Below are 22,689 nucleotides of genomic sequence, written 5' to 3'. Positions count from 1 at the left end.
GAGAGAGAGCGTGCACAAAGTTGTAAGGGTTACAACTTTGTGCACGCTCTCTCTCTCTCTATGTATTCTAAGAAGTTAATGTTAATGTTATAAATACAACTATAATATATTTAAATTCTCATGATTAATTTTAGTCTACCAAGCCTTTCTTGTATACCCATCATAGCTACCCATGTGGCCTAGGAATGGGGCATGAATGAAAGTTAAACATAGAAATAAAATAAATAAAATACTAAATATTAGTAAAGTAAAAATAAGATTGATCTAGTCACCTTAGTCGAGTATGTGGGCTAGGTGTCGGGCCAGGAAGTTTGGCTAGGTGTTGTATACCCAAAGCTAGAAATTTTAGTATTGTATAAGTTGTAGCAAAGGCACATTCACTTTCTACAAGCTTGAGTACTAGCACAAGAGGCACATGCTATGGTTGCACAATAATATCTTAATCACTTGGCATTTCTAGAAATGACATATATTGTACATATATAGCCCCATATATATATATATATATATATATATATGGGGCTATAATGGAATAATGTCCTAGGTGGTTTGACTTAACATACAAAAACAAAGATTTTGTTGTATTATATATCTGTACAACACATATTCCCAAATAAACCTCGGAAAAATGAAGTCTTAAGGGTAACAACTTTGTGCTCTCTCTCTCTCTCTCTCTCTCTCTCTCCTCTCTCTCTCTCTCTCTCTCTCTCTCTCTCTCTCGCTCTCTCTCTCTCTCTCTCTCTCTCTCTCTCTCTCTCGCTCTCTCTCTCTCTCTCTCTCTCTCTCTCTCTCTCTCTCTCTCTCTCTCTCTCTCTCTCTCTCTCTCTCTCTCTCTCTCTCTCTCTCTCTCTCTCTCTCTCTCTCTCTCTCTCTCTCTCTCTCTCTCTCTCTCTCTCTCTCTATGGGGCTATAATGGAATAATGTATTAAGTGGTTTGATTTAACATACATAAGCAAAGATTTTGTTGTATTATATATGTACAACACATATTCCCAAATAAACCTAAGAAAAATGAAGTCAAAGTGGCAAAATACCAAAAAACACAACCTTTTTAGTTACTATTAGATTGTTTTTTACAGTATTGCAATGAAATGCCTTGTGTGTGTGTGTGTGTGTGTGTGTTTTTGTGTGTGCATGCATACCAATCTTGTAATGTGTAACAACCTTCTGTGATGTGTTTTTGAAAGTATCTTTCAATATCATGTGATGTGCTTGAAAGGTGTATACCATGTGAGAGTGAAAAGACTGCAAGGTGTGTAATGGAAAGTGATGGCACATGCTAGTGTCGGACACACTTGCACATTGAGGACATGTAAGTCTATAGAGATTCTGATGTTGAAGAAAGACAATCAAGCAGAAGAGAACAAAAACAAACAATGGAAGCAAATCATCAAGCAAGAGGATGAGAAATGAGAAAGTATTGATAATGTAGATGCATCCAACCACATTATGTTCATATCACACTACATGCATTGGGGGTTTTATTCTCAAATGAAACTACATGAATTAGCATTTAGGTTAGTAAAATGTGTTGGATGTTGTGGATTAGAACCAAAGGAAACATTGAATTTCATCCTTAAAGAGTATTAATGTTTTTGTTGTATTTAGTTATGCTAGAATTTCCATGAGGCTCTATTATCATTCATTGAAGAATACGATTCCTAAGAGCATCAAAGTACTAGCCAATCTACCAATGGCTCCCAAATGCAATAATGCACTGAAATAAAATATGAGTGTTAGCTACCTAAAATTTGTGCATGTATTTCCTAGAGGGCATCGACATCCTATTGAGGAGGTGGCGTGTGAATGATCCGTGGTCCCTTGATAATGACCAACATGGTCCAAGTATAATGCACAAGCATCATATTGTAGTCCATATCATGCCCTACATAATCCAAGGCATAATCATTCCTATAAGTTGGATGACATTGGGATATGGACTAGCCCTGGAGTAGGTGTTTGAAGTATCATACCAACCATATAGAGAATCCTCATCCCAATCTATAGTAGCATAAATGATGGAATAGGAAGAAATATATGTGATGCCTCTATTATCCCTATTGTCTAGAAATATGCTTTCCAAATGTGTCCAAGTATTGTTGATCCACAAAAGTCTCCCAAAAGCAATAGCACGGTGAAATAAATTTTTGAGTGATGGCTACCTAAATTTCTTGCATGTATACGTGTAATACATCATCGTCCTCTTTGCAACAGTAATACCATGGGAGAGGTCAATCGTAAACAAAATTGGTATGCTTTCATGTAGACTTATGCAAGTTACTTCTTGCTTAAGCGTGATGCACCTCAACTCAATGACACCAAAGGGAATCCCCACGTTCTCTCAAAATTCTTGACATGAGAGAATGTAAAAATGTTAGCTCTTGAGCTTGGAGGGAGCCTAAAGAAATCGGGTCACCGTTCGTGGACCTGGGGCGAATGAAAAGAAACCAAGCCAAATGTGCTTCATGAATTGGACCGAGACTTGTACGCCTCTACGACCATAAACAAGTGAGGGCTCATACCAGCAAGCGTGTAAAGAAGCGAGAAAAGCCATATTACGATCTCTTTGTGTTTAGACCGTCTGAAACTCGTAGGTGGCGGCGAGGACAAAGAAACTGGAGCTCGTGGATGCTAGCGAGTGATACAAATTAGTGGGCAAAGCCAGGTCGTGTCTCCAAAGTCAAGCTACTGTATTGGTATTGCTGGAACGACGGACCAGGTGCCAAAGAAAATGCAACTGCCTAAGGGCGAGTGGTTATGTGGTCCACGATAAAATAAGACTTACCCTGTGTGGGGACCCTTTCGGATGCCTGGCTATTGGGATGTATGGATCGTGATGGTGGATGTGTGTAATGCTTGAAAACCTGGAGCGAGCTAAAAGAAGTCGGGCCCGTGGATCACTCGCTCTCCCTCCATCTTGACCAAGCCGCGCACGGAGCCATAAGTGAGGAGTCAAGTGGACTAGATCAAGTAGTGGGGGCCCCCTCACAACACCAAGCCATGCAGTACGTCACAAGCAACTACACCAAAATCTTATGCTCAGGCTACGGTAGCATCTCCGTTGTGTTCTTAGTGAACGTGATTGTGCATCAATGATGATGTGGATATGCATTAACATGTATTTTTGTGCATGTGGTAATTTGATGTGTCTATGTATGTTTATGGATTTGGTTACCTTGTGATTTTGAGTTTAATTTTATACATGAGTGAAGAAGTGCTATGAAAACACACGCTTTCTGTGTGTGTGTGTGTGTGTGTGTGTGTGTGTGTACCAGGCGCTCTACACCTAGCTCCTAGTGCTTCACGCCAGGAGAGAGAGAGAGGGGGGGTGACACGTGGTGATAAGGGGGGTGCACAACAAACTCTAGACCACTTACTATATAGAGAGTTTACACTATAACTAGGAAGAATAGCAACCAAACTAGGAAGAATGTAGAATTTTCTAGTTATAACTAGATAATTTTGTCATCACGAATCTCTTCTAACTAGTAAATCCCTTTTTCTAGATAGTATCTAGAAAGTTGAAGCCTTATCTAGTAACATTATCTAGTAAGTTATTGTATATCTAGTAACAATATCAACATAACTAGGAAATTATTTTTTTCACTAGTCATAACTAGCAAGTACTATCATCTAACTAGGAAATTATGGATAGTCTTTCAAGTTAACGTAGACTCACGATTTTGCTAGGTAAAATAGTAAATAAATATTAGTTTATTTGAAATTTACATTTGTATATTACTCACTTATGAGCTAAGCTTCTGATTCCACACTTATAGCTATACTCACTAGTTTGTGTAGCCTGTGCTTAGTCTAGCCTATCCATAGCTTATATATAGCCTAGCTTATACATTAGGCATAGGATAAGCACATGCTAGGTTAGGCATTGGCTCGATAATATAAAGTAGGAACATTATATGCTATGCATAAGAATACAACTTATATCTAGCATTTTCTAGGCACAAGGTAACCATAGAATAGGATAGGGTTGTGTTAAGCGTTGGTTCCCAGCATATGCTTACCCTATGTCTAAACTCTTCCTAGAATATGCTTAGCCTATGTATACACATAGGATTGGCTTATAGTATGCCTAGTATTTTCCTAACTTGCCATACGTGTACCCTATGCCTACCCCTTATGTATTTATGTTAGACATACCTATGTCTAGCCACTCTATAGCCTCTATCAGTTTGTCTGTATGAGGAGCCTATGCATATAACTTGCCTATATAACTAATCCAATCTAAACCTAAGCCTAAGCTTAAGCTCTACCTTACTACGAGCCTAGCCCTAACACTAACCTTTAATGTAGTATAAGCCTAGTATATATTGAGTCTAATCCTTTGAATTTAAGGTAAAGAATATAGAGAGTAAGATAGGCTTATACATCATGTGTTACTTCTATAAAAATAAGTTGTATTTAGTCATTTTGTGGATTCTCATTAAGTTTGACCTATTTTTAGTACAATTCTATCTTTTTATATGTGTGATGATGATCATATTGTGCTAAACAGACGATAATAGGCAATTAATTTGTTTTACTTTTGGTGAGCATATAACTAGACAAGTATAGAGATGTAATGATTGTAATATTGATCACTAGTGGAGTGCAATGTAAAATTATTACTATTATGGAGACTATTATCACATAAAGCTATTTATATACTTTAGCTTTAAAGCAATTGTACTCATCTATTTAGAGTGCATTGTTTTCTCTATTTTCTTTTATTTTATTCATATTCATTAATTTGTTCATTAATTAATTGTAATTATAATATTAAAAATAAAATATTAGATCTAAGTTGAGGCTTATGTTAGAACTAATCATTTTGAGTGCGATTGAGTCATCCTCATTTACATTGTTTGCTAGTTATAATATGCTTTTGTAATTAATTTGGCTCAATTTTCCATTGCAATCATCGCTCTAATACCATGGAGTTGATTCTTACATATGGTTTATGATCATAGCAGCAAAGTAATGGTTGAAGTATTGGTGTAGTGAACCACTAAAATATTACACCACATACTTCATAGATTATCTTAAGGGACTGAGAATTAGCAAAATTAGTTGAAGAAGTTTATCTCTCACTTGTGCACAAGTAACTAGCTCATTGACGAGTGGAGTGTTGTTCCCATTGCATCGAGTAGCATTTTTCTCACTTGGCTATAGATTGAGGTGTACATGGTATCTCCCCTATATCATAAGTACCTACATGAGTCTCATCTTGCAACATATCTACAAGCTATCAATATTGTATGGGTATATATTTGCATCAACCATGGCTATGCATGAGCATTCACCACATTGGTTAGTACCCTTGAACCACACTGTCTTTTCCCTCTTCATCATGCAGACCATACATTGCCTTTTTCACCCAACCACTTAAGCACCTTAGTCCACTCAACTACTATGTAGATAGGCCACATGATTGTTTAGCCACATTGGAGAACTCAATCACTTGAAGCACATCGTCCTAACTACTTGGAGCACTTTGGCCACATGTTTAATTAGGCAAAAATTCAAGCACACTCTTCCACGTGCACATACTCAATCACATAGTCACCTGGTTGCACAATCATGCACCTTATTTCAGCTCACTTTACCTTTTCTATGTCTCTTACCCTTGATCACGAGGCACCCTTTGACCACATTGAGAACTTCATTTTTTTATGACAATAACCCCACTCAGGAATTTAGGCCACATTAGGCACTCATGAATCACTCTAGGTAGCATTAGCACATGGCAAGCTAGAAAATGGCCATCCCATGTCATTATGGCTCATAGCATTTTACTAAAAGAACACCTTATCCACTCGATTACTTAGACATATCGAAGCAGATGATTACCTTATGCACTTAGGTAATATATAAAGCCAAATTTGCACGATTCTTGGACAAGAGTGCAAATACTTTCACACATTGTAGATGCATTTGTACACACTCTTTCAAGTACCTTAGGATAAGAACTAGGGTACAAGGTCTTTGGGGCAATTTGTACATGTGTGAGAGAGAGGATGGTGGATTTCTACCTACCCCCTAATTCCCTACCTACCTCGAATTCCCGCCAACGGATACCCTTAGTCTAGAGAAGGGAGCTGGAAGCCGAGACCAAACGCCCCTGTGTGAGGGAAGGAGAGGTGTTGGGGACGAGGCAGCAGGAGAACTTGCGGCCGCCCAGGAGCTTGCCCAGCTGCGATGGCAGTGAGAGCTCACTGTGGCCCATGCCCACCAGCCCGGCCGCGCCGCCGTAGCTTCACCCCCATGGTCTCCAACCCCGCCGTGTGAAGTTGGCCTCGACCGGCGGCCGCTCTGATGAAGGCATCACGCAGAGACTCGTAGGCTGCATTGGGCAGGCTGGTGATGGCGGTGCCTAAGTCCAGGATGACCCTCCCTTTCCAGTCTCCAGCTTTAACCGGAACACGGACGGTGAGATGGGCACGCAGACGCCGTCGACACTGATGCCTAACATAGACACATAATAGAAGGTCTTCGGCACGTCGAGGATCATCTCCGGGCCGTCCTGGCGGAGGAGGGATGTGAAGCAGAGGGATTGGAGCTGATGCTGGGGAGGGACACCGAAGCTGAGGAAGCCGCCGCCGGGATGAATTTTATCGCCGTCGTGCTCGATCTGCATCTTCTCTTTAGTCTGCATAGAGATGGCCAGCCTCTCTCTACTACATTATAAGGGTGCTGGGCTTCAGTGTGGCCACCGACCAGCGCCTCAGCATCCCGGCCTCGATCCAGAGGCCACGATGCAGACTTCGTGTTGCCTGTTGGCACCAACCAATACGACATATATAGATGGTAGCTTCTTCACGTTCAAGGGCTTCGATCTGGTGAAGATCCCTTGCATGATTCTGACGAGTCTAATTTGTTGTAATCCGGCCGCTCCTAGCAGTACACTCCCATTAATGTTAATGTAGCTACCAATGATTCTGCCGATAAGACCAGATGATTGTCTAGTGACTCACCTTCTCTATTAGAGAATTCCGAGGTGGTGCCAATGCATTGGCGGGCATGTTTAAGCCGGTGAAGGCCTTCCAGGACCAGTTCCCGGTGGTGATGGGACTGGGCATCTCCGCCGCCTAATTCCTGGAGTTCCTGGCGGGCTCCCTAAACCCGCCGCATACGCACCCGCGTGCCATGTTGGAGCTCTTGTTCGTGCTTGATGGCGTGCACCCTGCTGGTGGGCCTGGTGGACACCACAGCTACATCGACACAGCGCCCCCGTCACATCGCCGTCACAGCAAAGGTATCTTATTTATGTTTTTGCTAAACCAAGTCTTATGCATCTTTGGAAGGTTTTGATGCAAAGGAATTCTATAAGGGAGTGTGATTGTTACCTAAAGTGTATTTTCACAAGGCATACTTTGCAAGAATAGGTATTCTATGTAGGATTGCCATGTATTTCCCAGAGTATCCTTATAGGTGACAGTGTTCACTTCAAAGGTTGTGATTTACTTTTTACACTAAAATATAAGAACTTATACTTTCATGACTTAGGCTACAAAAATAACACTAAAATAGGTATCACTTGTTTGAGGAGATGTTTAACTATGCTTGGGAAATGATAATTGCTATGATGGGCCATATTAGCCCTAGAGACACGATATTTTTATCCAAGTAGGGTTTTATAATCTCTCCTTTGCTTATTTGAGGAGATTCTTAACCATACTTGGGAAAGGATAACTATTATGATGGGCCTTATTTATAGCCCTAGCGACACGATCTTCCTATCCAAGCTGGGTTTTGTTATCTCTTGTTTGCTTTTTATGCTAGGTTTTCTCGAGCATAAGTTGATTATAGTAAGCTCCAATTATCACTTGTTTGAGGAGATGTTTAACTATACTAGGGAAATAATAAGTGATGTGATTGGTCTTTTTGGCCTAGCCCGGCCGATCTTCCTTTCCAAGTAGGGTTTCCTAATCTCTCTCTCTATAGCCTACTCATGTTTGTAGACTCATTGTTAGCCTAAATTCCCCTTCAATTCACATGAACCAAGTGACACCTTTGCACCACTTCATAACGTACATCTAGCTATACTTTACTGGAAGATCTAGTTTATGTATGTGCCCATAAGAAATATAGAACTTTGAGATAACAATATCAAGTGAACATACTTTTCTTTCACCCTATGAATATGCTTATAAACCATATAGCACTATCGTATCCTTGCTCTAACCTTAGAAATAATATACACATGTTTTTGCTAAACTAAGTCTTATGCATCTTTGGAAGATTTTGATGCAAAGGTATTCTATAAGGGAGTGTGATTGTTACCTAAAGTGTATTTTCACAAGGCTTTAAGTTCATACACTTTCTACTCTTTGCAGCTTTCTAATTAAATCTCCTTGACTATGCTTATGGTTCTTAAATATAATTTATTTCCACCATAGATAAAAGTCTACTTTCCTTTGAGTAATGCTTTTTTTTTTCCTGTTTGATATATAACCTTTTCTATGTGCTTATAGTTCTTGAGAATCTTTATTTTTCTTAAGCATGCCTTCACATATGAATCAGTTCGTACACTTATGTGCTTTAAGTTCATACACTTATTGAGAAATATTTATCTTTTCTAAAGTATAAATCAACTTTTCTATATGCTTTAGCATACCAATCTTCCACCTTTGATATGTAACTTTAATATATAGATTGATTATTTTTTATTTATGTCTATCTTTCAAGAAGCCATAATGAATAATTTAAGGAGATGTCACTACAATTATAAGTGTAGGCATTCAACCCTTGACTATGAGAATGTTATTAGACAAACTTACTATGCACATAGTCGCAAGGATATGAATGGGATAATACATTCATCAGATCTGGCTCATCAAGAAGGTCAAAATTGTACTAACAATGATGTTTCTATGAGTGAAGATAACCCTCTTATGGATCAACCATCATCTCACTCTTTGCCTAGATGCAGGCGTTTGTGGTGTAAATGTAGAACATATTGTGGAGGTGGACGTATGGTTCCTTACTCAACATATGCAAGATACATGAAAATTGAGGAAAGATTTAAGAGTCTCACTACTAATCTTGGTTTACATGACTCTCAAGGACTACCACAAGATGACATTCTACTAGAGCATAATGACATGGGAGATGAGGTTCATAATGACCCATCAGATGAGATTGACAATTTAGACGAAAGGGAGGATAATGAGGTGGAACCACAACATGAAGCATTCGAGATGGATGATGTTGAACCTACTAACTAGAATTAGAACTCTATGCCATGAATTGTTGAAAATGTGGAGAAATAAAAACAAATGGGTTAATACAGGAAAATACACTTTGTGATTCTACAATAAATGAGTTTTGGGATGATACAAAATGCAAAAGTGTAAATGATTTTTGGAATCTTGAATCATACTTTGAGCTTACATTGATATGTAATAACATGCATTGCAAACAAGTCTATACAGCTTGGCCTTCTGCTCAAAGGTTACCATTGTTTCATCATTCATGGGATGATATTGAGAGTTCCTATAAGTTTATTTGCAAATCATGTCAAACTCACATACATGGGTACAAAAGGATTTGTAAGGTACACTTTATTATCATGCTCATCTTTTTAATTAATATAAATGAAATTTGATATAGGTTACTAAAATGTGGTGTGTTTTGTGATAAATAGGGTGATCCACACAATTTCTCCTTGTTATTACATTGGGATGGATTCCAAGCCTCAAAGACAACCCAGAAGAATTGTGGAGTTGTTGAAATTAAAATTCTCAATGTTGGAAAGAGCTCCTTTATTGGAGTTATACCGGTTTTATTTATTCCATTCAGTTGCAAAAAAGTTATTGGAAGCTCTAGTAAACTCTTTCACATATTCATGCAGCCATTGATAGATGAATTAGAAAGTCTATTTGTTGATGGATTTGAAGTAGACTTCAATTATCCAGTCACACAGATTTTTGAGCATGAAAGTTCTCTTAGTCGAAGATTCATTGCATGTGCTATGCTAATGATGGTAACTGGAGACCATCCATCTCAGTGCAAGATTGGATCTTTCAAAGATGGTGGTCAATCGTTTTGTCGTAGAGACAAAGCAATAGCCACTTTGGAGGGTGAGGGCTCAGGACGTTACTTGTATGATCAAAATAGATTCTAGCTGAGATATAGACCAATTAAAAGATCAACCAATGAAATGCTTAATTCTTTGACTATGGCAGAGCGAGCCCTCACCCAAGTAGAAAGAGAAGAGATTTTGAAAGATGCGGGACTTTCTGGTAGATCATGCTTGTGGAGACTATATGAACTCTATGGCTTTGATTTATCCCTGGACCTTGTATATGATTGCATGTATATTTTGGCTCTAAATTTGTTCTCAAAATATATATGTGCTCTAATAAGGACTGTGGATAATAGGATGAAAGTAAAAATTGATGAGACAACACATCATGTCACTAAAGTGACACTATACTCTATTTGTTATGGTTGCTGGCCTAGATATCCTAGTAAGTATTGTGAGAGCTACAAGGCAAAGGAAAATCAAAAGTGGATTCAATGGTGTTTGTCTTATGTACTATGTGAGATTGAAGGTATTTCGAAGGTATTCTATGACCTAGGATTGATTCTGATAGACATTGCTCATGCTTTTTACAACTACACTCGTGTTGATTTTTTTCTATATAAATGTTTTTAATGTGATTACTAATTTTAGTTTTGAATGTAGGCTAATCCAGATGATGACATTAATGAAACATCTCGAAAAAGTCAAAGAAATAGGAAGGTATTTGATATATGTTTGTGAGAGAACAATATCATCATAGTTTAGTGAATAACTAAAGATATGATTTATTACATAACTATTTACTTTATGTGTTGACTAGCCAAGTGAGAAGATGAAGGATCTTTTGCAACAAAGGAGCATGAAACGAGGTACCAATATCAACAAAAAAGAACCAAAGGTGCTAGATGTAAATGTTTATATTTTTGTTTATGTCATACATGAGAAGCATAATCTAATTTTTTTATTTTATTTGAATTAAGAATTTAAAGATCTCCCAAACCAAGGCATTGAGATTAATATTTCAAATGATACTCAAAGGGTAACTTTATTGTTAATTTATATTTTAATTCAAATGATGCTTAAAGGGTAGCTTTATAGTCATGTAGTTAAATTTTGGCTTTTCATACTATAATTCATGCCATTTAATTATCTATACATAGTATAATAAGTTACTTATTCTCTTTTTGTTATTCCATGCAGGTTAATATGATAAAAGAGAACATGGAAATCATACTTTTGAAGTATATTGGTGTGCCTACAATTCTTGATATGTACTTTTCTTTAAAGAGTACATACATGAATCTCAAAAAGATTGAAGCTAGCTTTCGAGTCTTGATTAAGGATACAAAGAAGCCAACAAGTGATGATATGATTAAGGAGATTATTTATTGGCTACTAGGAAATGGCAAAGTTGTATTAAACAAAAATAGCAATGTGCTTAGTCTAGATGATGTGGAAGTTTTAGTATAACTTCTACTTTGAGTTAAGAATTTATTGCTCTTCAACATATTGGAGATTTGAGGGATTACTCAAACATTTATTACTTTGCAACATATTGGAGATTTAAGGGATAAAACAATCAAGACACACATGTTGCTTGATTAGTTTTTAGTTCTATGCTCCTTTAAAAGTATTTTCATTTTTCTTTTGGTTGCTAGAAGTAGATGTTGATGTCTTAATTTGTTTAATCTATTTTGATCATTAGATGTATGTTATTTATCTTTACTTAGAAATGATGGCATTCTCTATATATTTTTCTAGTTAAAAATTTATTGTGTAATTTCTTGTTTGATATTACCATGTCTAAGAGTAAGGGCAAAGTAGATAAAGTGATAAGGAAAAAAGAGAATTTCCACGGAATTCCCTAGTTGAAAGTACATATAAATAGGGAATGTAAAAAATAGGAAAAATGAGAGATTTCCTAGTGAGAGTACCTAGGGAATCACCTCTAGAAATTTGTTCCTATATATGGAATATTTCCTATATAGGAATTATTCCCTACATAGAAAATTTTGTATTTTCCTGTGTAAGGAATATTTCCTACATAGAAAAGGTCTTATGTGATTCCCTACTTATTCTCACTAGGAAATGTCCCATTTTCCCTAGTTTTTACTTTCCCCACTTATATGTATTTTCAACTAGGAAATTCCATGGGGAATTCTCTTTTTTTCCTATATGGGGATCGATTGAAAGTTCCTTGTGTTGCTACTAATTGTAAGGTTTATGTCGCTTGTCGCTAATTACTTATATCAGGCTTGTCAACTGGAGGAACTGCCATTCATTAGAGAGCAATGAAAAAGTAATTATTAACTCTATTTTTTTAATTCAATGATTCAATGTGTATTCTTAATTCGATGGTTTTTATCATGCGCACATGTGCATGCTCAAGAATCAATTTTAAGTGGTTAAATAATTATTAACTTTGTTTTTTTAATTATGTGAATTGCTAATTTTAGGTGGTTAAATAATTGTGCGTCTACTGGCGCATCTATATTAGCGTCTATTTGCACGGATATATAGACGCAAAATTCGCGTCTATTTACATGCATGTTTACACGCACTTATAGATGCTCTGATAGACACGCTCGACTTTGCGCGTCTAACATGCACGTCTATGCCTCATTTCTATTGTAGTCGGTGGTGGTAGCGATGATGATGCCTCTTCTGAGAAGATGTAGAGGAGCCCCATGCATGCATGCCTCCCCTTGGCTTGTAGTTTTCACTTTTGATATGCATTACTTTCAGCTAGTGCTTGCGACCATGACCATGCTTGAGGTCACAAGCACTAGAACTCATCATGTAAAAATGTTTCATCTATATATATGAAATTTCGTGTTCTACATACATTGTTTTGTTTTCAGTACAAAAATCTTTGAAATAATCTTTCTCTGTTTTCCCTAAGCATACAATTTGATGTTGATGGGGGGAAAAAAACCAGAGAGCATGTGGCTTGCAAAGCCACATGCTCTTTGGTTTTTTCTTCACACCTTTGTTTTGAGCGTCTATCAGCGCGTCTAAATTGCAGGATAAATGCGTGTCTATTCTCCTCAAAAACTTGCAAAGTAAATGCTTTTTTAGACACACATATACACGCGTGTATAGACACACAATAAGAATATATCCACTTTTTTATAAATATGATTACACATTTGTGTAGCGCATCAATACGCGCATCTATATGGGCATATAACTCTCTACTTTCCCTATTGTGTATTATGGAGATGTCATATTTGTTGGGTGAAACGATGATGACGAGGCTACTTACCTAAGTGCCAAATAATTTATTCGTGCAATAGAAGCCATAACATCTCAAGCAAGTGCACTTCTTCCATTAGTAGTGTCCAAACTAGTAATATAAGGTAGCCTATTTTGGTTTAAATTTTCTTTCCAATCAAAAGCACCCTCAATCCAGGATTCCTATTGAATAGTGGTTTTCTCTTTTGTGAAGACCCATAGCTTGCCATGTGACTTTAGATGCATTGATACCAATCTATTTTCCCCAAAACAACCCTCTTCTACTTGCGGATTAATCATTCAGACTGGTCCTTGTTTCAATGGCTACAACCCTACTTGCTTTTTGCATGAAATTACTACCGCAACACTTTATAAACCAAATGGAATCAATTTCTATCTTCAAACCTTATGGAGGTGATTGAGATCAATCATGGTGGTGTCGGTTCAAGCTCCCGAGTGAGTGAGTCTTTGCCTAAATGCCCTCTAGACCTCTATTATAGGGTCCTTACAAGGATTTTAGGTCCAACAAGTCAAGGGGGACTAATTACAATCTTGAGGGACAAACATAATGATATATTTTATCTTTCATGCGATGATCAATGAAGGGACATATTTGGTGAATGTGATGCAAGTTTGAATCATGTCACATCTCACATCTAGAAAGCCATCAACTAGGGAAAATAGTATGATGAAATTAAAACCATTCATGATATGAAAATCCTATAAAGAGGTTTTTCTCTCATGTTGTTGTTTGTCGATTTTTGTTGGGATTATTTTGCAACTTTCACCAACATCTGACACAACCTTACATTAGGGGAGTTTTGAGGTCTCAAAAATGCCCTGTAAGAGATCCTAGAGAGAGAAAACAATTTACAAAATAAAATTATTTTATAGAATTTTTAAAAGGTTTATATTTTGGTAAGTTAAAATATCAAAATTCGTTAATAAGTCATTGTCGTGATATTCTCGTGGTCACATCAAACCTAGAAATCTAGGTCGCCATAAAGTTGGCAAGGTTGTCATAATGAAGATCTTACCTCTCCTCATTAAAGTGAAAAGTAATATTCAATTTGAATTTTGGTGGATACTCGATTGCCTCCCTCCATCGTTTCTCCATCGTTTCTCTCTTCTTTTTTTCTCCTCCTTAGTAGTCTCTTCTTTGTTTTTGTTCTTGCTTCTAATCATATCCTTAGCTATGGATCAATCACCCAATGATCTCAGTAACTCAGCTATGGATCAATCATCTAATGATCTCTGTAGCTCTTATAAAAGACCTCTCTATCATCTTCATATTGAGTTGGACAGTGAGTATGAACCAATAAGAAAGAGAACAAAATCTATCACGGTTACAGAGTCTAGGAAACATATACTGAGGTTTGAAGGAAAGAAGAATATTGATCTTTGGTTAGATGGAAAGCTATATCCCAAAGATCCTAGCAGAAATAGAACTCCTCCTTTCTATAATAGCTCGTCATTAATGAGGTTTATTGGTGATGGCTACAATGGATTTTTAGGTTATACACTTAATCTTGTTGCAGAAAAGGATATCCTTGGACTAGAGAATCATCTTTTGATGAAACACAATATAGAGTTGTTGCAGAAGCTAGAGGATTGTCAACAAAAAATTCATTCATTGGAAAAGCGTATCAAAGCTTATCAACGAAAGCAAACTTTATTAGGCCTTCGAAATCGACAAAGAGCTCTTAAAAATATTGAGAATCTCAAACGAGGAGGAAGAGGCTGTGGTAAAAGAATCCAAGCAGCAAGGTATATTTTTTTGCACTTGAAAAAACTTAAATATGGCTTTATTTAAACTACTTGCATTGATTTGTGATGTTAATTTTGCTTAGATCTCTTCTACAACCAAATGCAAGTGAAAGAGATTCTTTAAAAGCAGCTCAGTTTTATTATCATCTTCTTCCTTCAGTAGTTTCAAAGGATATTTTGGAGAAGAAGAAATTTAAAAAGGCAAAGAAACAATGCTTGGAGTCATTTGTAAAGAATCATTCTTTGGATTCTGAGTTAGTACAGAAGACACTAGATAGTAGTGGTATCAGTCGAGATGCTTATATGCAACTTTTCCAGCTTTTACAATCAAATATGAAGCAAGGACAGGTACGCAATTGTATACTTCCGAAGCCATTTGTGGTTAGGACTATCAGACAGAGAGTTAATAACAAAGTGACGGAGATTCTAGGTGAGCCTTTTCATATCAAGGCTAGCTTTAAGGGCAAGAAAAATGAGATTACATTCAATGAATTTAACAATATTATCCTTGACTTGCCCACCCTACAATGCTTAATGATCAAATTTTATGACTTGTCAGTAGTAGGAGAGGCACAGGGAGTGGCTAGATTTGTGATTAAACTTGATGAAAGTGAGATTCTGAAATGTAAAAATTTAGAGAGAATCTCTATCACCTTGATGAATAGAGCACTTTCGTCAGGTCATTGCAATCACTCAACATCATTTAGTGTTCAATCTGAATATAACATCTGGTGGCTAGGAGCATTTGAGGTAGATACTAAGAATTTTGATATACTATATTGGGCTTTTTTATCAAACATCAATACCTAATGTTATTCAAAGGCAACAAGCAGGAGAAGAGCTATTTGTTGAAGGATTTGGGAGCTACAGGATTGAGTGGCACATAGTTGGTGACCTAAAGACACTCAAATGTATGTATAATGTATCAAAGGGAGCTAACTCGAGATCTCCTTGCTTATACTGCATGTCACCAGCTGCAAAGTTAAACTCAAGCAATTGGAATAGAGCTCCCTCTAGGCACAATAAGGATCCACAGTTTAAACCAGTCTTGGACATTCCTTTAGCGAATGCCCATATTTGTACACTTCATGCACTTTGCAGGATAATTGAAAAGCTTGTTCATCTCTATATAGGATTTGCATGGAAGTTGAAGTCATTATCAACTAGAACAGATGCTATAACAAAGGTTGAAAAAGTTCTCTCTGCAATTGGTTTGCATGGTGGCAATGTTGTTATTGAACCAGATCTTCAAAAGTCTAAGGATGGTAATTGTGTCCCAAAAAAACCATCTATTGGTGGAGTGAAGGCTAGAAGGTTTCTAGGCTTTCATGGGAGACTTGGCAAGATAAACTCGAGAAATGGTGGCTCAACTATTAAATTCAATCAGTGGAAATCCCTACATAATGCAGTTAAGGATCACACTGATAATGGACAAGCTCGAAATAGAAACGCTAAAGTTTGGAAAACACTAGACAAAGTGTTTTTTTATTGTGATAAGACTGAATGGAATGATGATGATCTCAAAGACTTTAAAAACTAATTGAACCTTTTCAAAAAGGCGATGACAAAAGCTTGGGGTAATCAACACTTTACTCACTATATGGTAAGAAGTTTGTATATGTTTGTTTCTTCATTGTCGAACTCATATAATGTTTTTTAATAACTTTCTTTATTTATTGACTATGCAGTATATTCTATACAACCATGCTCCATACTTTATTAAACAATATGGATCTCTATCTATCTGGTCAACCCAAGGTATGGAAAAATCACATTATCAAGCAAGAACAAAATATTTCAGACACACAAGACATGGAGGTGGAAGACACAAAGCCAACAGTTTATTAGAGGTCTTTCAATGGTTCTATCGATAAATTTGGCATAAATTCAAGCTTAAAGATACAACCACATCAAGCAATACATCATCTTTAGCAAGGAATATACAAATTGTTACCCAAAGAAGAAAAGATAGATATTTAAATTCTTGCGCAAAGCAAAGATTTACAGAATGGTTACAAACCAAACAAAGAGTTGGGAAAAGATGGGTTTCAAGAAACCCTTAATCTTTGGCATCTTCTAGTCTGATTGTGTTGCAAAAGAGTCCTTAGTTTCAGGCACCTCAACAGGGCCTTCAAAGGAGTCCTTGGTTTCAGGTAGCTCGACAGGGCCTCTAGAGGAATCTTTTGTTTCATCCCACTCAATAAGACCTCTGTATTTCAAAAACTCTTATTTCCGATAGCCTGGAAGAAGCTTCAAATTCTTACTATCTCCTACATAAGAGAGCAAATAGGAGCTAAGAACTCCAAAATATCCAGCTCTAGATCCACTGTATCTAGGCATGAAGCCAAAAACTCTTATGGCTTCTTCCTTCTCCACCAAAATGATCTTGTCCAAACCTCTGTTGAAAACTTGAGATCCAATTACCTTTGAGATAGCTCTCAAAGCCATCATTGGTAGACTTGGAGAGCTTGACAATCTACTATGATATATTACAATTGTTTGATTGTTTAAGTTTCCAATATAATGGCCAAGTCTTTGATTTTTTCCAAGCTTCATTGGCCTAGAGCCCTTGGCCCTTCCAAGAAAGTTGTCCAAATCTTCAATCTCAATCTACAGAACAAACCACAACAGTACAAGATATAAGATATTTATCTATAATGCATAATAAAGTCTAACATAAACTCAATGGGTAACTTCGAATTATATTTCATACCTTAGGGTGTTCGTCTTCTTCAAGAAGACTATCATCATAAAGATTTATTGAACTCTTGGGCTTCTCATCTGATGGAGACTTCAATCTCTCTTCATACCCTACATCATCAATATGAAGTTTCTTCTGGACCTGCAAGAACTCTTCTTCTGTAGGTAGACCCCCCTTTTCGTATTCTATGATCTGATTAATACATGTATGTAAGGCTATAGAGCTATCTTGGAAATTCTCTCCCTCAACATCAAGACTTGCTAGTGGTTCTTGTTCATAACCTATAAAATTCATGTCATTTTTGCCCCAACCTGCAAGGATAAAAAATATGTTGAATATCATTTAGCAACACATATCTCTTCTTGTTGATAAGATAAGTGGGAAATGTTGGAACACATGCAAGAGGACCTTCTTCATCAACCTGTGCACTTGGCTCGATCTCCTTTTCTTCCACCATTGTGATATTGTCACTCTTGAATAAACCTACATCAAAACCTTGGACAAGTTGATTCTCAACATCTTCTTGGAACATCTCCTCCTTCTCTTCGACCTCCTTATCCATACTTGCAATATCCTCTAGCTTTCTCTGTTGGTCTATATCTGGAGAAGAATTTTCCATGTACTGAAGATACACAATAAATCCAACGTCCTTGTGGATCAGAAGGCATTGGTGTTGGTACCTGTGGAAAGGGCAACATGTTTCTTTCTTTCTGAATTCCTCATCAATGAGGTTGAACCTGCCTAGCAAAGTTGACCTGGATGTACTGGTGGCTCCCATGACATCACTATAATGAATAAATCCATTGACTTCCAAACCTTGCACATGTCTATCATAAAAACATCTGTACTCCTTAAGTTTATCTTCAAGATCCTCCAATAACTCCTTCAAATCAAAAGGAACATTGAAAATTTCCCTGATATAGCCAAACTTGGAAGAATTTCCAGTGGTGTGTAAGAAATCAAAGAGCCTATCATCAGATGTCTTAATTATCTCCTCCTCATCCATTCCTTCCAGAGATAGCTTCCTCTTTGTCATCTTGACCAGGAAAATATTTATCCCTGAAAAAAAAGTAGAATAGAACTAATATCCAATAAAACAAGATGGAACCATGGAAAGAGGCCCCAAAATTGCATTTTCCAAGACAAAAAAATCAAAAAATGAGAAATTTTTTTAGTTGACCGGTGAAACGCGAAAATTAGAGTGTCCAAGGCAAATACCTGTGAAGAAATCGCGTTTCACCGGACACTACCTTGAAGACAAAAATTATTTCAATATCTCGCCGGTGAAACGCGATACTTAGCAAAATATCACTAACAGGGACATTGTTTCGCGTTTCACTGGTCAAAAGATGAAAATCAAGAAGAGAAACTTGAACTATAAATTAATTCTATGGAAACACAAAAATTTATGATAAAATCCTTTCTGAAAAAGCTATGCTGCTTTTAAAATATACAAAGCACATAACATCTGTAATTATTCAAGTGTTATTAAAATTTCTTTCTATATTAATCAAATTTATTTTGTTAAAATACTTGTAATTAAAAAAAATTCTTACCTATCAAAGATTGTTGAACTGCTCTCCACACAGGAAGCAAGGACCTTGAAGGGAAGTCAAGACAAAATTTCGGCAGAAAAGAAGACAATGTCGAAGAAATGGCTTTGAAATGCTTTTATATTGACTGTTAAGCATGTGGTGATAGTTCCAACGAAAAAGTTTGTGTAATAATGGAAAAATACGTGCACACGTGTCTCTCTTAACACACCGTATCAAACTCTTCAGAAGACGTGTGCACTCTCTTTTTTCAAAAATACGTCACACGTGTGTTACATAACACTTTTCCAAGTTAAAAAATTTTTCCGGTAAGCGAGAATACGTCACACGTGTGTTATTAACACTTTGCTAAGAACGTTGAGTCCATGCAAATTCAATGCCTTCGCCTTTCATCGCATTTTCAGCAAGCAGAAAACATTGCTACTCCGCCTTTACCTTTGGTGTTCCTTCCAATCTCCAAGCATTTCACTGCTTCCCCGACAAAGGAAACCTTCGAGCATATTGTCGTCATTAGGCTGAGATTGTGAAGAACAAGTTAAAAAGAAAATATGGTTTATGCATCTTGCTTTTCAATAACAGGCTCCATTCAATGCATTCTTTTGATACTTTGCCTTAATCCTTTATGTTATTATGAGCTTATCACCACTACAAAAGAATTTTTTCCACAGTGGGAGCATTCCTTAATGTTGTGGAGATTTAAGAAAATCTTCAAACTTCTTCCCTAATTCTGTGGATATTTTATGTAATTTTAAAAGCTTTCCTTAGATCAAAGCTCTTTTTTCTTGGTTTTGTCGATTTTTATGCTATTCATGAGTTGTCCGGTGAAACGCGAAAATAAGGTGCTTCAAGGAGGTCTCCTGGCTTAAATTCGCGTTTCACTGGACACAATGGACAACAAGTCCGGTGAAGCACGAAAAGAAGCAGTTGCAAGGAGGCGCCTTGCTTGACACTCACGTTTCACTAGACAAGCTCGAGAAAAATTCAGCTGAAACGCGAAAACGACATGCAGCATGGATACCTCTTGTCTGGGACTCGCGTTTCGATGGACATGCTGGAGAAGAAGTAACATGTCTTTTTTTGGCAGATGGCTAGGACTAAGGCAACAGCAAGAAAGGAGAAGATTGATCTTAGGGATTTAGCATCAAAGATTCATCAGTCTCTTCAAAGTCTCAGAAGCTCTCTCGAAATTCAAAGCCAAAGAGAAAGTTTTCTCAAAATGTCAGGCGCCTAAGGGAGATTAGGAAGGCAGTAAAGGCTCTTGACAATGCAATTCCAAAGTTGTCTTTTCAGAGGCTTGTCAGGGAAATTTGTGACAGATATAGTTTGGATAGTTTCAGATGGACAAGAACAGCTCTTAATTGTATACAAGAAGCCACAGAGGATTTTTTTAGTTGAGTTTTTTTAAGATGCCTATATTTGTGTTGCTCATGCTCATAGGCTCACACTCATGGACAAGGACATGGTAATTCTTAGGAGGCTAAGATATAGATTTTCAAAGGTCCTTGAGCCAATTCCCCTCACTGATGTGAAGACATTTAATATCCTTAATGTGCCCCCAGCTAGGAGAAAGAAAGATGATTCTGGTCTCAGGGTTGAGGATGTCACCCATGAGAAGGATACAAGGCAACATGAAAAAGAGGAGAAAGCTAAAGAGGAACAGGTAGATAAATGGAGAGAGTATAGGAGGCAAAGGGTTGAAAAAAGGGAAACAGAGCAACTAGAGTCCTTTGAAAATGAGATAGCCACCCTTCTTGAAGCAGCTAATCCAAAAGGATTCAGTGTGCTTTGTTTCTTACCTGGTGAATTAGGCAAAAGAATTGAGGTTATCTCCTTTGATGCTGCATGTGTTCAGATTCTTAAGGATAAAAGAAGAGAAGTAAATGACAGTATTATTCTTGTTGGCCTAAGGTATGTCCATCCATAATTACTTATACTTTTTGATATTTTTTTAACAATCAGATTTTTCTTGTTTATACTCACTATTTCTATGCCTTTTCTAGGTGTATAATCCATGAGTTTCCTTTGGATATACAACAAAAAATTGAGGTTCTTGATCCATCTATCTCATTCTTTATGAGGAACGAGCTTGATCAAGTTTTATTGAGCACTGGCTCAATTTGATTGACTTCAATACTTTGGAGCTCCTTATAATTCCATATAATGAAAAGTAAGTGATTCAATATTCTATTAGAGTTTTTGAGATTTTATCCTACTAATTTGTTGAGATATGATTGCTTTTAGTTCTCATTGGAGCTTGATTGCAATAGACCTTGTGGATTAGCAATGCTTTTTAATCAACTCTATGAAAGGAAGCCATGGAAATGCTAAATTGTAAGTTATATTATCCAAGGGCTCCTTGATATTTCTATTCTTTTTTTTGTAAGTACTCTAAATTTTAACACATTTTATATACAGAGGTGCCAAAAGATTAACTGAAGAGCTAGAGAAAAGACCCCCTATGCCGTCTGATTTGCTTGCAGGATGATAGCCATTCTTGTGGCTGGAGGGTGATTGCAAATGCTAGAAGAATGGTTAACTTTATTTATCTTAATGATGATAAACATGTAAAGGTAATATGAAAGATGCTAAACTTTAAGATAGATATTAATTGCAAATAGTCCATTGATGATAAAAATATAGTCTATTGTAAGAACAATAATGAACTAAAACTCTTTTTTCTATAAATGTGTGACAGTTTTCAAAGGATTGCTATACATCTGAGCATGTTTGGTACGTAAGAGCAAAGCTCTTGAAGTATATAATGGTCAATTGTATACAACCAACAACAGAGATTGGTGGAGATTTGCACCATGAAGGAGATGCGGTGCATATAACCACGGAAGGCAAAGCCACAGCTTCAACACCTTCTATACCCAAGACATCAAAGAAATGCAAAAGGACTCCTAGAAAGGATAGTTCTCCAAAAAAGAAATAGCTTTGCCATATCGCCTTGTAAGCCTTCATATATAGAAATTTGCCCTTCAGCCCTTGTATATCTCATAGAGATGGCAGATAGACATCTGCTACAAAATTTGTACATATATTTTATATTGATAGTAAAGATATCTTTTCTTGAATGTCCTTGCAATATATATTATTTTCTCTCCTTTTCGATATTTGCAAAAAAATATTACAAATGTTTGTTAGTTAGAAAGTGAGATCTTGATATACATCTAAGTATATATAATATGATATGAAAACTTACTCGTTTCTTGTCAAGTTGGAATAAAAAGGAGCATGGTAGTTCAATGTCTTCATTTTGTAAATCCATCCTCACTTGATGTAACGTACATGATTTTTCTATCTTTAAGATTGCAATAATATCCTCGTTGAACCAAATATCAAGATCCACTATAGGATCCTTGCTGAAATCATTAAGATTCTGGTCTAAAGCAACTAGACTACTACCA

The 22,689-nt window shown here is 36.8% G+C and overlaps 1 long non-coding RNA gene across 1 annotated transcript; it reads left to right on the top strand.

The window, feature by feature from the left end:
• Nucleotides 1-6,132: 6,132 nt before the first annotated feature.
• LOC148030593 (uncharacterized) lies at nucleotides 6,133-11,229 on the top strand. Its single transcript, XR_015692287.1, has 4 exons — nucleotides 6,133-7,252; nucleotides 10,688-10,744; nucleotides 10,845-10,893; nucleotides 11,225-11,229. It is a non-coding gene; the product is annotated as an uncharacterized LOC148030593 (long non-coding RNA).
• Nucleotides 11,230-22,689: the final 11,460 nt, after the last annotated feature.

The sequence above is a fragment of the Lygodium microphyllum genome, chromosome 10 (assembly GCF_053477565.2).
Source record: "Lygodium microphyllum isolate KBCC chromosome 10, Lygodium_microphyllum_v1.1.10, whole genome shotgun sequence".
Taxonomy (NCBI): Eukaryota; Viridiplantae; Streptophyta; class Polypodiopsida; order Schizaeales; family Lygodiaceae; genus Lygodium; species Lygodium microphyllum.
This window is presented reverse-complemented; position numbering and strand designations above follow the sequence as displayed.